The 16556-nt window shown below is 45.0% G+C and overlaps 1 long non-coding RNA gene across 1 annotated transcript; it reads right to left on the bottom strand.

Annotated features, from left to right (window-relative positions):
- Nucleotides 1–236: 236 nt before the first annotated feature.
- On the bottom strand, nucleotides 237–16210 carry LOC138428529 (uncharacterized). The gene is made up of 5 exons (XR_011252480.1): nucleotides 15939–16210; nucleotides 11760–12172; nucleotides 9899–9965; nucleotides 6629–6717; nucleotides 237–384 (listed from the first exon to the last, which is right to left on the bottom strand). It is a non-coding gene; the product is annotated as an uncharacterized lncRNA (long non-coding RNA).
- Nucleotides 16211–16556: the final 346 nt, after the last annotated feature.

A 16556-nucleotide genomic window follows, 5' to 3' on the forward strand; every position in this document is an offset into this window, starting at 1 on the left:
CTCACAGCGGCAAACTCAAGTTCAGTGAGACCCTCACATGCTCTGTGGCCAAGACAAAGACTCTGCCCACTGGACTCCCACCAAGGTTCCCGTTTCCTGCTGAGGCTCCGCTTCTCTGTAGTCAACTTGGGAAATTATTGTGCCATGAATGCAAAGGGGATCCAGGGTATGACCTTGACCTGTGACCTCAAGGGACCACCATAAACAATACAATAGTCCACAAGCCATCCATTTACCTGAGAGGAAGCTGCCTTCTCTGAGGCAGGCGGGGGATGTCATATGACAATTTTTTCTTCATTCCATCATTTTCAGTCCAGGGAAAATTGCTCTCTCTCCCACTACTCCATCAAGAGGGAAGGCTCTCTCTTTCTGACTTACTTCACTCTGTACAAGAGAAAGATGAATACCATATATTAACACATGTATATGCAATCCAGAACAGTACTGAGGATCCTCCATACAAGGCAGCAAAGGAGACAGACATAAAGAACAGACTTTTGGTCTTGGTGGGAGAAGGAGAGGGTGGGATGGTTTGAGAGAATAGCACTGAAACATAGACATTTCCGTATGTAAAATAAATGGCCAGTGTGAATTTGATGCATACAGCAGGGCACCCAAAGCTGGTGCTCTGAGACAACCTGGAAGGCTAGGGTGGGGAGGGAGATGGGAAGGGGGTTCAGGACAGAGGAGATACCTGTATACCTATGGCTGATACATGTTGATGTATGGCAAAAACAAAAATCATAATATTGTAAAGTAATTATCCTCCAATCAAAATAAATATTTTTTTAAAAGAAGTTTTGCTAAATCCAAAGTCCTGGGGGACCCGCTCTGTTGCAGGAGTCTGGGTTTGAAAAAGAGAGGCTAAGGGAACGGGGTAGGAAAGTGCCCACCAAGAGGTGACAGAGCCAACAGGATGCACTGGTTAGTCTGGTGAACTGATCTGGGCTGATGCGCTAACGGGCTGATGCACTAAAGGGCTGATGCACTCCTTCGCAGCAACATCTGTGCACGCGTGGGGCCATCTGGAGGGCGTCCTCGCCTGATGATGATGGGATTTGATCTGAAGAGCAGAGGGCAGCACCGGCTGGTCCAAACCACAGGCCAAACCTGCCCAGTGAAGGGCTCTGCACAGCCTCCCCTGCAGCTGGGATGCACGGGGTCAGCTCCAGGGACAAGGAAGAGGTACCAGGGCACACCACACAGAGAGGGTCAGTTCTCCCCACCGCCCATGTTACAGGATGTGCTTTAGGGTTGGAATAAATCAAGGGTAGCTGGGTCAACACAACTGAGCTCAGACATAGAAGAGGGCCCGCTTCCCAGGTGCCTCTGGTGGCAAAGAATCCATTTGCCAATGCAGGAGACACAGGAGATGGGAGTTCAATCACTGGGTCAGGAAGATCCCCTGGAGGATAGGCATGCAATCCACTCTAGTATTTTTACCTGGAGAATCCCAGGGACAGAAAATTCTGGCACGCATGCATAGAAAAGGCATTGCTTTGTCAACTATTTTGACAAAGATTTTGAGGGGCGAATGATTGCATTGTGTTCTAGGGACCAAGAAGAAATCAGCTGATTTGAATATCAGCTGCTTTTTCATTAGAAAAAAGAAGATTGGGGGGTTTTCCCCCTGTACTTCTTAACAAAGAAATTAAATATCCTTCATTGATCTTCCACAAAGACCACTCCCTTAAGGGGTTTAAAAGCTATCAGTAGGTAGAAGATAACAACAATGTATCCTAATTCAGGCCTGAAGGTGAAACCACGAGACCAGAGGAGGGTCTCTGAGGCTGTATTTTAAGGGAAGACAGTTTGAAGCAAGTCAGGAAATGTCAGCATTTAAGAGTGTCTTGCTGTAAGGATAAGATCGAGAAAACTGTCCCAGGACTTGAGAATGCTGCTCCAGGGAACAGCTCCTCTGGGTCTGGCCCCCGAAGCCCCCTGTGCTGTGAAGAAAGCAGGGAAATCGTTTTCAGGTAAGATATGCCCACAGACGCTGCTTCAGTGATTCTGCAGGTGGGGACTCATATCTTTCCTGTCTCAGTGATTTATAATAAATGCTGAGGGTGCCTGGAGCCATCTCTCTGCATTGCTAAGTGTGTGGTTCACAGCTCTTTGGGGAGAGATGGAGCGGTTGAGCCCGGCTTCCAGCCCGCACAGGTGAGTGAATGGTGACAGTGAGATTCGCAGGGTAAAACCAGAAAGAGCATTTCCCCTCCTCCTTCCGTTGCCCCTCTCGAGGCCCCCCACCCCATACTCACCCTTCCTCTTGAGGAGCACAACAAAAATGGGTAACATAGAAGAAGTTGTGCCCCAAGCCTCCTAGACCCTCTGCTGTAAGGAGAAAGGAACAAAGCCTGGACCAGCGTCCTGGTAACAGGGGACAGAACCTGCCCGGGCAGGATGCCCATCAAGACCCTCCCATATCCTAGAGGACAGCACTCCAAAGATGCTTCACATCAGCGGTGTTGCTGAGACTGTGGCATTCTTCACCCTTTTTAAGTCCATTGCCCCTTTAGTGCCTGTCTTCTTGGCCTTCAGTGATGCTTGGTGATTTCAGCTCCTAAAAGAAAGAGGGTCTTCCCAGCCTGATCCAAATTCCTCCTTTTAGTGTCATCAGCCAGTGCTCAGCCTGCAGGGAGCTCTCAGAGAGGCATTTGGACATGCAAAGGCGACCTGTGTCATCCCACAGATAGACATCATTTCAGATGGCTACTCTGCACTGGCCTTTGGGACCTTTGGGCAAATTATAGCATCTCTCTCAGTTTCTTTCCTCATCTGTAAGACGACTGTCAGAATGCCTAATGTTTCAGATAGTTTGAATGACTGGGATCACACAGATAAAGCTCAACGCCTAGTACAAAAAATTAGATCTTACATCACTTACAAAAGAAAGCCCAAATGGATGAAAAACTTAATACTTTTTATAAATAGAAGAAAATTTTGGAAAATGTGTTTATGATGTTGAGGATGGAGAAAGTATACTTAAAAATAGGACACAAAAGCAAGTCATTAAAGAACAGGGTAATACAAATGGACTGAATCTAAATTAAGCATACATAGAAAACAAAAAGCGAATAATGGACGCGAGAAGATATCGTCACCAAATCTAACACAGTGGTGTTACAAGTATAACCCTGGTGGCTCGGGGGCTGAAGAATTTCCCTGAGTCTAGGAGACCTGGGTTCTATCCCTGGGTCAGGAAGATCCCCTGGAGAAGGAAAAGGCAACCCACTCCAGTATCCAAACCCATGGACAGAGGAGCCTGGCAGCTACAGTCCATGGGGTCACAAAGAGTCGGACACGAGAGACTAGCAACACTGTAACACAGAAAGGGTGACTCTCCAAAGTATGTTTTTAAAAGATCTGCAAAAGTAATTAAAACTATATGTACCTGTTCCTCTGTCAGTGGGCACTTAGGTTGATTCCGTATCTTGACTATTGTGAATAATATTGCTACAAACATTAGGGCACACATGTCTTTTCAAATTAGTGTTTCCATTTTCTTCAGATAATACTCAGGAGTGATTTGCTGGATCGCAAGTAGTTCTATTTTTATTTTTGTATGTTTAAGATACCTCCATACTGTTTTCCACAGTGGCTACACCAATTCACATTCCTACCCACATTACTGTTCCCTTCGCTCCACATCCTCAGTGTTCGTTATTTGTTGTCTTTTTGATCATAGCCAATCTGACAAGTGTGAGGTGACATCTTATGGTAGTTTTCATTTGTTTTTCCCTGATGGTTAGCAGTCTTAAGATCTTTTCTTATGCCTATTGACCACCGGAACGTCTTCTTTAGAAAAATGCCTATTTGGGTCCTCTGCCCATTTTTCAATTGGATTTTTTCTTTGATATTGAATTGTATCATAGGAGTTCTTCATATATTTTGGATTTAATCCCTTATTAGACCTATTGTTTGCAAATATTGTCTCCCATTCTGCAGGTTGCTTTTTCATTTTCTTGATGGTTTCCTCTGCTGTGCAAAGCCATTTAGTTTGATTAGACTTCAGTTGTTTATTTTTGCTTCTGTTACCATTGCCTGAAGAGACAAATTCATAAAAATATAGCTAAGAATGATGTCAAAGAGTATAGTACCTGTTTTCTTCTAGGCGTTTTCATGATTACAGGTCTGACACTTAAGTTTTTAATCCATTTTGAGTTTATCCAAATGGATAAAGAAAATGTTACATATTTATGGATATATACACAATAGAGTATTCAGTTCAGTTCAGTTCAGTTCAGTCTCTCAGTCATGTCTGACTCTTTGCAACCCCATGAATTGGAGCACACCAGGCCTCCCTGTCCATCACCAACTCCTGGAGTTCACTCAAACTCAATGTCCATCGAGTCAGCGATGGCATCCAGCCATTTCATCCTCGGTTGTCCCCTTTTCCTCCTGCCCCCAATCCCTCCCAGCCTCAGAGTCTTTTCCAATGAGTCAACTCTTCACATGAGGTGACCAAAGTACTAGAGTTTCAGCTTTAGCATTATTCCTTCCAAGGAAATCCCAGGGCTGATCTCCTTTAGAATGGACTGGTTGGATCTCCTTGCAGTCCATGGGACTCTCAAGAGTCTTTTCCAACACCACAGTTCAAATGGTCTTTTCCAACACCACAGCAATTCTTCAGCGTTGAGCTTTCTTCACAGTCCAACTCTCACATCCATACATGCCCACAGGAAAAACCATAGCCTTGACTAGACGGACCTTTGTTGGCCAAGTAATGTCTCTGCTCTTCAATATGCTATCTAGGTTGGTCATAACTTTCCTTCCAAAGAGTACGCATCTTTTAATTTCATGGCTGCAATCACATCTGCAGTGATTTTGGAGCCCAAAAAAATAAAGTCTGACACTGTTTCCACTGTTTCCCCATCTATCTGCCATGAAGTGATGGGACTAGATGCCATGATCTTAGTTTTCTGAATGTTGAGCTTTCAGCCAACTTTTTTACTCTCCTCTTTCACTTTCATCAAGAGGCTCTTTAGTTCCTCTTCACTTTCTGCCACAAGGGTGGTGTCATCTGCATATCTGAGGTTATTGATATTTCTCCTGGCAATCTTGATTCCAGCTTGTGGTTCTTCCAGCCCAGCGTTTCTCATAATGTATGCTGCATATTACTTATCTATAAAAAAGGATGAAACCTTGCCACTTGCAACAACATGAATGAACCTAGAGGGTATAGTGAAATAAGTTGGTGAAATAAGTTAGTGAAATAAGTTGGACAGAGAAAAATGTTTTCACTTATATGTGGAATCTATAAAACAAAACAGAAACAAATTCACAGATTCAGAGAGCAAACCAGTGGTTATCACAAAGTGAGAGGGGGGCAAAATAGATGAAGAGGATTAAGAGGTTAAAACTAGCAGTTATAAAATAAATAAATCACACAGGGAACATAGTGAATAATTTATAACTTTGTATGGTACATAAGCTATAAAAATATTAAATCAGTATGTTTTATACCTGAAACTAATATGATATTGTAAGTAAAGTGTAGTCAAATAAATGAAAAAGCAAATAAATAAGAAAAAGAAACCTAACTCAATAAAATGATAGGCAACAATCACAACTGATCAGCCACAAAAGAGAAAATACAAACAGCCAATACACGTATAGAGTGGCTCCACTTCACTAGGAGGAAGAAAACTTTTATTTAAAACACCAATAAAATTCTATATCCTTTCATACATCTTAGGTTGGCAAAATTAAATTAGGCAATATGAAAGGACGATGAGTTAGTATGAAAGCATATAATTTATACACAATTGAGGGGAGTATACATTTTCACAACTGAAAGCAGAGAGCTCATTTTGCAACCCTTGAGAAAATTTTAAGATGTATACATACAATAAGACACCTACAATAATATATAGCACAGCACTGTCTACAGTAAAGAAAAATGTTAAACAATGGCTAAATTAAATGTGATATCCCCATAATATGGAATAGTATGAAGTTATTAAAATAAATAAGGTATACCTGTATGTTCTGAAATGAAATAATCTCTAACACATGTGCTGAGTGAAAGTGACATCTAAGTATACACCATTTACACTAGATTAGATAGATGATGGATAATACTTGTGTGTGCTCAGTTGCTCAGTCGTGTCTGACTATTTGGGACTCCATGGACTGTAGCCCACCAGGCTTCTCTGTCCATGGGTTTTTCAGGCAAGAATACTGGAGTGGGTTCCCATTTCCTCCTCCAGGGGATCTTCCAGACCCAGGGATCAAACCCACATCTCCTGTGTCTCCTGCATTGCAGGCAAACTTGGATATATTCTATTACTTTCCACAATCACATGTATGCACATAGATGCCTTCTAAAGTGTTTAATCAGGCTACTTACTAAACTTAGAAGTGATAAACCCTGGAGAGGAGCTAAGAATGAGAAGAGGCACATGGAAATAATTCTCACTGAAATGTTTTAAATTTTACAAGGAGAATGTATTCATGAATTCCTTCTGTAATTAAAATTAAGTTTTAATTGAACAAATAAAATACAACAGAACCTATACCTCATCATAAACTTCAAAGACTGATCTAAGAGACACATAATGATAACAGCCAATGTTAACTGAGAGATTATCACACACCAACCTCCTTCAAAGTGGTTTCTACTTACGCGTTCTCTTCTTGCGTGTTTCTGTATTTTCTATGTTTTTGCTTTTATCCTCAGGACAGCAGGATGAGGAGGCACTGTTCTCATGCTTCCTGCAAGTCAGAACACTGAAGCAATAAGGAGATGAGGTGTTGCCTGCAGTCTCCACCTGAACCCCTGGAAGAGCTGGAATTTGCATACTGACAGCCGCTATGGTAAATAGCCATGCTCTGCACACCCTCTGGCTCCTTCTCGCCTCAGGGCGGAACACCATGGCAGCGCCTCCTGTAGTCCTTCCCAGGGTGGGAAGTGGGCAGCCCTTCCCAGCTCAGGGCCAAGCTCTCTCCAGAGAAGACCCTCTCTGCCTTCTCACAGCCTAGGCATGTCACCCTAGGAGGTTGGCTTGCTGAGGGGTGGACTTAGAAGAGTAAGAAAAACTGGGAAGCCAGGACAGGCATATGGGGAGGAGATCAGAACATGTTCAACCTTCCTGAATTGGACATGAATTATTCAAAGAAATTAAAGAAGAAAACCACTCTTGTAGTAAATTGACTCTTATCTGATGATTAGCAAGGGGCAAAATGAGGCATTTGGCACCAGGCATGAGCAATAAGTGGAACAATTCATTTGAGGCAAATCCAGCCCTGACTCCAGCCTCAGGCCACCAAGTGCCAGGAACTTCTCCAGATTTCTGCCCACCTGCCAGCCAGAGATTGTTCACAAATAAAGTCTGCTAACAAGGGTCTTCTCCCAGGAGCAAACCTCTGCAAAAGTGAACGGAAGGAGATGGCCTATTTGCAGTTTAATAGCCAACAAGAAGAACTGCCATGAAATTAAGATGCCTGCTCCTTGTAAGAAAAGTTATAACAAAGCTAGACAGTGTATTAAAAAGCAGAAACATCATTTTGCTGACAAAGGTCCATATAGTCAAAGCTATGGTTTTTCCAGTTGTCATGTATGGATGTGAGAGTTGGACTATAAAGAAGGCCGAGTGCTGAAGAATTGATGCTTTTGAACTGTGGTGTTGGAGACTTTTGAGAGTCCCTTGGACTGCCAGGAGATCAAACTAGTCGATCCTAAAGGAAATCAATGCTGAATATTCATTGGAAGGACTGATGCTGAAGCTGAAAATCCAATAATTTGGTCACCTGAGGTGAAGAACTGACTCATTGGAAAAGACCCTGATGCTGGGAAAGACTGAATGCAGGAGAAGGGAGCGACAGAGAATGAGATAGTTGGATGGCATCACCAACTCAATGGACATGAGTTTGAGCAAATTCCAGGAGATGTTGAAAGACAGGGAACCCTGGTTTGCTGTAGTCCATGGAGTTGCAAAGAGTTGGACACGACTTAGCTATTGAACAACAGAAGAACTGCTTGACCTAAATAGGTTCCACACTCAAAGCCTCCATGACTTGAAACCCCCTCCAACAGACCCCACCATGGTGGAGGCCAATGCCCCTAAAATTCCCATGGAGGTGTTCCCAGGTAGGAGACCAGAGGAAGGCCCTGGGCCATTCCTTAGAGAAATTTCTGGACAAGTGGTTCTCAGAACCCCTGCATCAGAATACTAGTGGGTAACACTTACTGAGTGCTTGCTCAGGGCCATAAGCTCTGCATGTGTTACCCAAGTTAACTCACACTGTAATACATAACTGTTCACGTAGTCCCATCTCACAGATGAAGAAACTGAGGTACAGAGTGGTTGCCCAAGGTTGTGTCATTAATGCAGAGGAGGTACTTGAACCCAGGGACCCCGATGCTAGATCCTGTCATGTGCTGATCAGATAGGATAGCATTAAGCTAGAAATTCTAGGAGCAGAACCAGGGAATCCACATGTTAAGATGCCACTTGGGGGATTCTTATGCACCCAAAGCTGGAATTTTAGAATAGCGTATGCTTCAGATAAACAAGTTGCTTCTTTGGGGCTGCCTCTGTAATCTAGCTCATCTCACAGGGATCAGTGTTGTCATCTCTGGACGTGTCCGCTGCCACCAATCCCCACCCTAGACCCCTTAGCACAGTTCTAGGCATAGCACTCAGGGAACACATTTAGTCCAGGGAGACAATTCTGGACACAGCTCTGAAGCTCACACTTAAGTTGTTATGAAATGAGCTCGAGCAGGTGTTTGCAGCCAGTTTGGCCTCCACATTCGTATCTATTCAATGGACATAATCAAAAGAGGATTCTAAAGATACTATTTTAAATTATCTTTTATTGGGTATTTATTCTGTGATGGGCACTATGCCAGGACCTCTAGCATACACTGACTCTGATTCTCAGGAACCTTCAAGGTAAGTAATATTAAAAATGGACAGGATTTCAGAGACACTGTATTGCTTGTCTAAGCCTGAAGGTCCCTTTGATTTCACATCACAGGCTCTTTCCCACATACTACCCAGGGTGGTCAGCCCTTTTCTCAATCCCATGGATATAATGAGAACCAAATGAGATCACAGAGATATCAGTCAGGTTGGATGGGCTATTCTGTGATTTAAAAAACAGCTCCAGATCTCAGTGGCTTAAAACAGCAAATGTTTATTTCTTGCTCTAGCCACACATCCATCAGGAGTCAGCAGGGCATTTCTGCAAACCGTAGTCACTCAGGGACCTAGACGGAGCAGCTGCCCTCCCGAGTGTCGCTCAGGGGAAACAGGGTCAAATCACACAAGCTCATGGAAAGCTTCTGCTCAGTTAAATGAGGTGTACATCTCATCTATTCATATTCCATTGACCAAAGCAAGTCTTGACCAAGCCCAGTATCAATGGGGTGGGAAAGCATGACCAAGACAGAGAGAAACCATAGTGGCGAACAAATAATCTACACAGACGACCGTGGATGTACAGAATGCTTTGGAAGGTACTCAAGTGAAACAACATGAAGCGTGTTTTCTCCTATAACAGCATGGTGGCGGCTCGCTGGCTCCAAGCTCAGCCTCCACATCTGCAAACCCATGGATAGCTCCTCTGTTATCAGGAATCTAATTATGACTCTTGTTTCTGCTCAATTATTAAAGACAAGGCAGTGAAGAGCCCTGGAAGAGGAGGAAAGTCTGTTGTGCCGCAATGACAAACCATATTTCATATGCATAAAGGGGAGAAATAAAAGAGCATTGCTTTTACTCTTATAATTGCAATTTCCTGCTCGTTTCCTTTTCAAATTAGTGGATGTAATTGTTTGGTAATAAAATATCAGCATAATATATTAGAGGCAGAGAACAGACGGGTTTAAGGGACAGTTGCCAAGAACAGGAGGGAGAGGAAAGAGTGAACAGAATCAGAGTGTACAAACCTGTGGGCCTTTCACAAGATGTCCCAGCTAAACCGTGTCCCAGCCCGGTCCATCTCTTCCTCCATGACTGTTAACGAAAGCAAATGAATGATCCAGGTAAGTCGGTATTCTCCAGCTACCTTAAAATTTGGGTCAGTACCCAATTCAGACCACAATGAGAGACAGACAGAAACAGGGACAGAGAGGTGGAGAGGGCAGGAGTGAGAGTTCAGCAGGGACAGAGCGACTGTGGGGCAGACCAGCTTTGGAACACACTTGGACTTGGTACCAGCTTCACCACCAACTGACTGTGGCACCTTGGGAAGATTAACCTCTCTGAGTCTCCATTCATTCCTCTGTAAAGGAGGAAGGAAAAAGATCCTGTCTTAAAAGGGAGGCGCTCCTCAAAGAGTAGCTATTCATATTATTAGAAAATTAGAGCAAGTGGTTTACAACCCTGCAGGGAGGGGAGTGAGGCACCACAGAGGTCACTTTTGGCAAATGTCCAAACTAGGGAAGGCTTTTCTTTGTACAGTTTTCAGTTCTACCATTTGCTTCCATTTTCTCCATCCTGGGGCCTTTCTCCCTGGACTGCCCCAGTTTTTCAAGGCCTAAACGTGTTCCAGTGTGGCTCTCAGGTCAATAGTACTTGCTGTTTGCCACGACATTAACCCGCAACCGAGATGCTACCAGATAAAGAAGCCCGAAGGAGGCTGTCGTTGGAGGAAGGAAGGGGTGCTGGATGGGGGGATGTGATGCCACCTCCGACCACACACTATCAAAGCAACCACCGCCTTGAGTGCCTGCCCTAATTGAGTGGTTGGACCCCATAGGCGAGCCCTAAATTGGGAGCCATGGGAGGTTAGAAATTAAACAGTGGGTTCAGTCTGTAACCTCAGAAACCTCCAGCCTGCCGGAGGGAGGAGGGGAAGCCAAGTCCACCCGTGGGGAGGTTCTCTTCTCTGCTACTCTCCGACTTGGGTGCCCCAGGAAGTCACTTGGTGGCCTGAGTTCAGGGACCTGGCCGTCCTCCAGCTGCTCGCCTGGGGCTCACAGCCTTCGACGGTGACAATTCAGATTTTTTATACAAACACTGGTGAGCCAGTGCCCCTTGGAAAATATCTCTTAAACGCGATTTCACGGGGAGGGAGCTCGCGAGCGCCCTCCTGAGGAAGGTGCAGGAAGGGGAGGTGCAAAGCTGATGAAGAACTCCCCCATTCAGCCCCGACTTGCCTCTGGGGAGGTGAGCCACGCCAGGAAAAGAGATCTGTGGGAAGCTTTCCCAGCAGGATCAGAAATGGAGAAAATGACCCTGGGTTCCAGGAATAGAAAGTTAGTATGCTCGTAAAGTGGAACCTTCTGGCAATAAAGAACTGAGGTTATGGGAGCTCTCTGCCGCTCTATCCCCCAAACCACCTCAATTTAAAGTGACCCTAGTGGAACCTTGGTGAGAGTTTTATAACAAATATAGTCATTTTCCTTCAGAAGGAGAAAGTCCTTGTAGCAAACCTACAGAGAGAGACGCCAGGCCAAGAACTAGGAAGGTGGAGAGAAATGCCCAGAGGACAAAGACTTTAGAGGCCATGGGGACCCCACCCCAACCCCGGGAAGACTTGACTGTCTTTCCCAACACTGCTTCCGGGGCCCCATCCCAGTCAGAGTCAAAGCCAGAGATGCTTTGCATCACAGGATCCCAGACATTCCCCCTCAAGTTTTCACTCAGTCAACCCACAAATACTCAGGGAAGACCAACTATGTGCCAGGAAAGGTACTGGGTACTTACGAAGCACTGCCTAAAAATTCTGGGGGACTCATCAGGTCTAGGGAGTGGTGAGTCAGAGACCCGGCCAAAGTCTTGGTCAACATCAAATACAGTTAATACCTGTGCATCTGGGAATCCCGGAGGCCATGACTGACCACAGCCTGCACTTGGTGAGGTGAAGTCCAGTGAGACACAGTCGATTCCCATGGTCTGATGTTCTCCTGGACTATGGCAGCAGCTCATCTTTCCTGCTGAGCTGACCAGGTCCTCACTGTCCTCACACTCAAATGTGCCATTACACTGTGCCCCATAGTCAGTCTAGTTGGGGAGGGGGGTGGTGGTATGTACTCTCATCGCATAGCTACCGGAGAGACTTGACTGTATCTCACAGTGTCTGAAATAGAGTCTTAAGCAACAGAGTGCATTGTGTCCACATGTATCGAAGGAAATGGGTGTCTAAATGTTTCTGCACAGTGACCGTTGTTGATCCAAGTTTATCCCTTCTCCCATGTGCTGAGCGTCTCAGGAGATTTCTAGAATTGGTCAAAAACACATGTAGGTTAAAAAGACAAGGTTTCCATGCATACGGTGCTTAATATAAGTGTGTATTTCATCATTCTCAGCGCCTCTCTGCAGGAGCCGCCTGGACCCAGAGCATTTTCTCAGCCAGTCATTTCCAGCCAGGAGAACCCTTGAAGCTTGGCTCATCACCTCAGAGTGCTTAGATCTTGAATTTCAAGTAGAAAAGCAGTAAGATAAGGCTAAAATTGAATGCTCTGAACAAACATACACTTATGACTCTACCCTGTGTCCTGGTTTCCTCCACCCACCCAAACCCCAACCTGATAGTGCTGATCGTCTGTCCTGTGCAATTGAGGCTTCAGGCTACTTGACTTGTAACATTTCTTTTCTCACTTTTTAAGCTGTTTCTCATTTTGTTTTGGCCCCTCATCCAGACTGTAAAGCCCTTGGAGAAGCAAGAAAGTGTGACAAGATAGAACGGGACATGTCCTGCTTTGCTTTTCAGCCCTACCCCTTTATGCAGAATTTACAAGAGAGAAATCAAACGTGGTCTTGCAACTTTTGGACCCCTCAGCTCAATCAGGACTTAGAGAGTAGAAAATGCTATGTGCTCTTCCCAGACTTACCGGAGGGTTCTTCAGCAGGACCACGTGCAGGAATTTGAAATGTATTTCTGCATAGAGGACTGCCACCTGACTCACGCTTGAGAATATTAAGGGGACTGGAAGCAGGAGTTTGACTCCCACCTGGAAATCTGCTGGGTGAGGGCAGATGACTCCAGCAGGGAGGGCCAATGACTCCAGCGGGGAGGGCCACTTTGCTGCGATTGGCCTTCACTCTAAGAGAACAAGAGATGCATGAGTATTTCTCACAGACGGATGTGGACAAGGCAGACCTAGGGCCTTTTTGTGTCCAAGTCAGTGGAGCTGACTAGAAGAAGGAGTGTCTTCAGCAGAAAGAGATTTGAGGTTTGCCACTGGATATCCATGGCGAAGGAAGATGTCATAGTGTCCAGCTGAATTGGATGGGGGTCACTCACAGGTCAGGGACACTTCAGAACAAAGGGAACCAGAAGGGAACCTCTGAAGAGCCCAAGAAATTGCCCTCAAGAGGAAGAATCAGCTCGGTCCCTCAGCCCATACCAGAGACTGTGAGGTCCCCAGCCGAGCAGATACTGTCTCATCCACTCACCACTCCCTCCCATGCCTCCAACCTTGGGAGATTCACTATGAGACCTCATGACCAAGGCAGGGAGTATAGAGCAAGAAACCAGGGAGCAGCAGACAGTCAAAGAGCCATGTCTTCTGTCCCACCCAGGCTTCTAGCTCGAAGCAGTTCAAATGACGCCAAGGAAGTATATGCAATTCCAGGTTTGGTTCTGTTTTGACCATCACATGAGGCTCCATTGGAAAAGGAAGTGGCAACCCACTCCAGTACCCTTGCCTGGAGAATCCCATGGACAGAGGAGTCTAGGAGGCTGCAGTCCATGAGGTCGGTAAGAGTCATTCATGACTGCACCAACTTAGCACGTATGCATGAGACTCCATACATTATTTATTGGACCAACCTGTGTTTGTGGCCTACAACAACAATAGCAACTAAAACTGAGGAAAAAAGCCATGATATCTGTCACAGTTCTTGTCGAGCATTGGGAAAATTATTCTCACTAATGAAGTTTAAAACAATGTCAAAAAAACAAAAATGAAGTTGCATATTGGTGGTGTCTAAATCACTCATATTCAAAATACCATGCAATAATGCCATGTTTCAAAGTTCTAGACAGAAGTCTAACTTTTTAAATTAAAAACATGGTCCCCAGGACTTCCCTGGTGATCCAATGGTTAAGAATCTGCCTTGCAATGCAGGGGACATGGGTTCTATCCCTGCTCAGAGAACTAAGACCCCCACATGCTACAACTGCTGAGCCTTCACACTTTAGAGACCTCGCACCACAGCGGGAGGGTCCACATGCCACAGTGAAGGGTCCCTCGTGATCCCATGTGCCACAACTAAGACCCAACACAGCCAAAATAAATAAAGAGGGGAAAGAACAAAAACATGGCCCCCAGAGTAAGAGCAGTTAGGCACCAAGGAGAGAATCTGATAGTGAAAAGTCAGGAGATGATCACCCGGGCTCATCCCAAACCTCCAAACCACTCAAGAGACCACGTTCCCTGCCCTGGATATGGTTGCAGAAGGATGGCACCCATAGCAAAGGAGACCAGAATCTGTGTGGGCCATAGCAGGAGAGAAACAACAAGCCAGGGTCTAGGTAGGCAGGGAAAGCTAATAAACACCAAACAACTTTTTTTGTTTTTAAGTCCCCTAGTTTAAATATATTTTAAAAATTATAAAATCTGGCCATGTTGTTTAATTCTACTAAACATTTTTCTCCCCAGCCATGCCACTTGGCTTGAGGGATCTTAGTTCTCCAACCAGGGGTTGCACCAAGGCCTTGGCAGTGAAACAGCCAAGTCCTAACCACTGGACCTCCAGGGAACACCAATAATTTGTTAAGGTTCAAAGGGCTACTGAAAAGCAACAAACAGTGTCTCTTAAGCTTCAAGGCCTCTTGGGAAGACATCTGAGTTTATGGCTCCCCTTAATGACGTGGTCCTTCTGAAAAGTCAGGGAAAGGAGAGATGATGGCAACTCTCAGGAATCATGACATGTCCAGGAAGAGTGCAGGGTACAGCTGTCTGTATCCTGGTGCCTCATTCAAATTGCCCCATAGCAGCCCTGCTCTGGCGATGGAGTTCTTATTTTCCAAAATCCAAGGAGGTTGCTTAGAAACAGAAAAGAAGGCTCATCATCCATTGTCCAAAACCTCTTTTTATCCAGCAGGGTCTGGAAAAGCAGGAAAGTGGATAACAATGAGGAGTGTGTTGAGGAAGGCAGGAGGGTCAAGCCTGGTAGTTGCCCCTTACTGGCTCCCTAGGACCAAAGCTGTGCATGTCCATACAGCCTACCTTTCACCCTCGACCCTTCCTACAGCCACTGCCCCCTTCATCTGCCACAAAGTCCCTCTTAAATCACTGCCTTCAGTGCCCCAGACCCTCCTCTCAGCTCTCTTATTTGCATCTTAGTTTTGCATTCCAAGAGTCTCGGCTTGCTTGAGGATGACAGGCTTGTACCAAGAATGTTTTTCTGCTAAAATCATTGTATGTCCACTTGTGGCAGAGGAAGAAATCTCCTTCAAAGACTGAAGCAAGCATCCAGTCTAGGGAAGAGGCCATTAGAATTCTCTACTGGTTCATCTGCTTTAATACCACTACCCACAACAACAGCAAAGCTGAGCACTATTAGTTATTTTTTAAGTTTTCTTTTGAACGTTCTCAATATTACAAAGATCCAAACTGAAGTCATGGTTAACAGAGTCGTCTCTTCTTACAGTTGGCATTCATTTCAAAAGAGAGTTTCTTTTATAATCCTTCTTCAGATACCAAATCCTCCTCACCCCCCAACCTAAGATTCGTTTTACACAGGAGAGGAGTGGAGTCACACGCTTGGGGATTTGAACAGAAACACACTAAAGCCCAGTGTTTCCGATACTCACATGGAAGAAAAAGAAGACAAAGAAAAGGCAAATGAACAAAAGGAAAAATTAAAGTCTGGTTAACCTGGGAACTTGAAAAAAAGTGCAATCAACCTGCTCCCAAGTGGAAGGAATCAGGGGCTCTGTAACCAAATGCAAATGGGCCCTCAGTGGAAAAATTGTGTGGGAAACGATGGAGGTGTGGAGAGAGACAGGAAGACGGAGATTTCTTTGGTACTTACCTGTATGGCATCGACTTCAAGTCGTCTTTAAGTGGAACTGACGGCATTACAAACATAATAAGCACTTCTAGACAAACTGGAATAGCAATCACTTCAGGAGCTGGGAAGCATTCACAATTTTGCTGTTGTCAACGCTTTCAGTGGCTTTAATTTTCAATGGTAAGCACAGCTTCTATATAGTGTTGTCAAAACCTCAATGAAGTCATGTCATTGAATATTAAAGGCCCGGCCCGTGGAATGCCAACACAGAGATTTGAATTTCATGCTCGCTCCTAAACATCAAGACAAATATGTCTAATTTCATAAAAACCCGGCCAGCCCCAGGGAGGCTGACAATCATATCTATTGTTACCCAAGTTTGCTAGTATAAAACCTGGCCTTCCTCAGTGTGGGGGGCGGGGGCAAAAGGGAGGAGGAAGGAGAGGAGAGAGAGAGCAGAGGATTACCAAAGATAAGCAGTAAAAACTGGCTGACTTTGTGTGGATTTTGTCGACTGGGAGCGGAGCTCTGATTGCCTCCCAGTTGGTATCTCACTTGACCACTTTGGACTCAGCACTCCCAAGTGGTACTGAGGATCCTCTCAGAAGGAATTCTTTGAGCCTAGCAAAGTGATATACT

The sequence above is a fragment of the Ovis canadensis genome, chromosome 23 (assembly GCF_042477335.2).
Source record: "Ovis canadensis isolate MfBH-ARS-UI-01 breed Bighorn chromosome 23, ARS-UI_OviCan_v2, whole genome shotgun sequence".
Classification (NCBI taxonomy): Eukaryota; Metazoa; Chordata; class Mammalia; order Artiodactyla; family Bovidae; genus Ovis; species Ovis canadensis.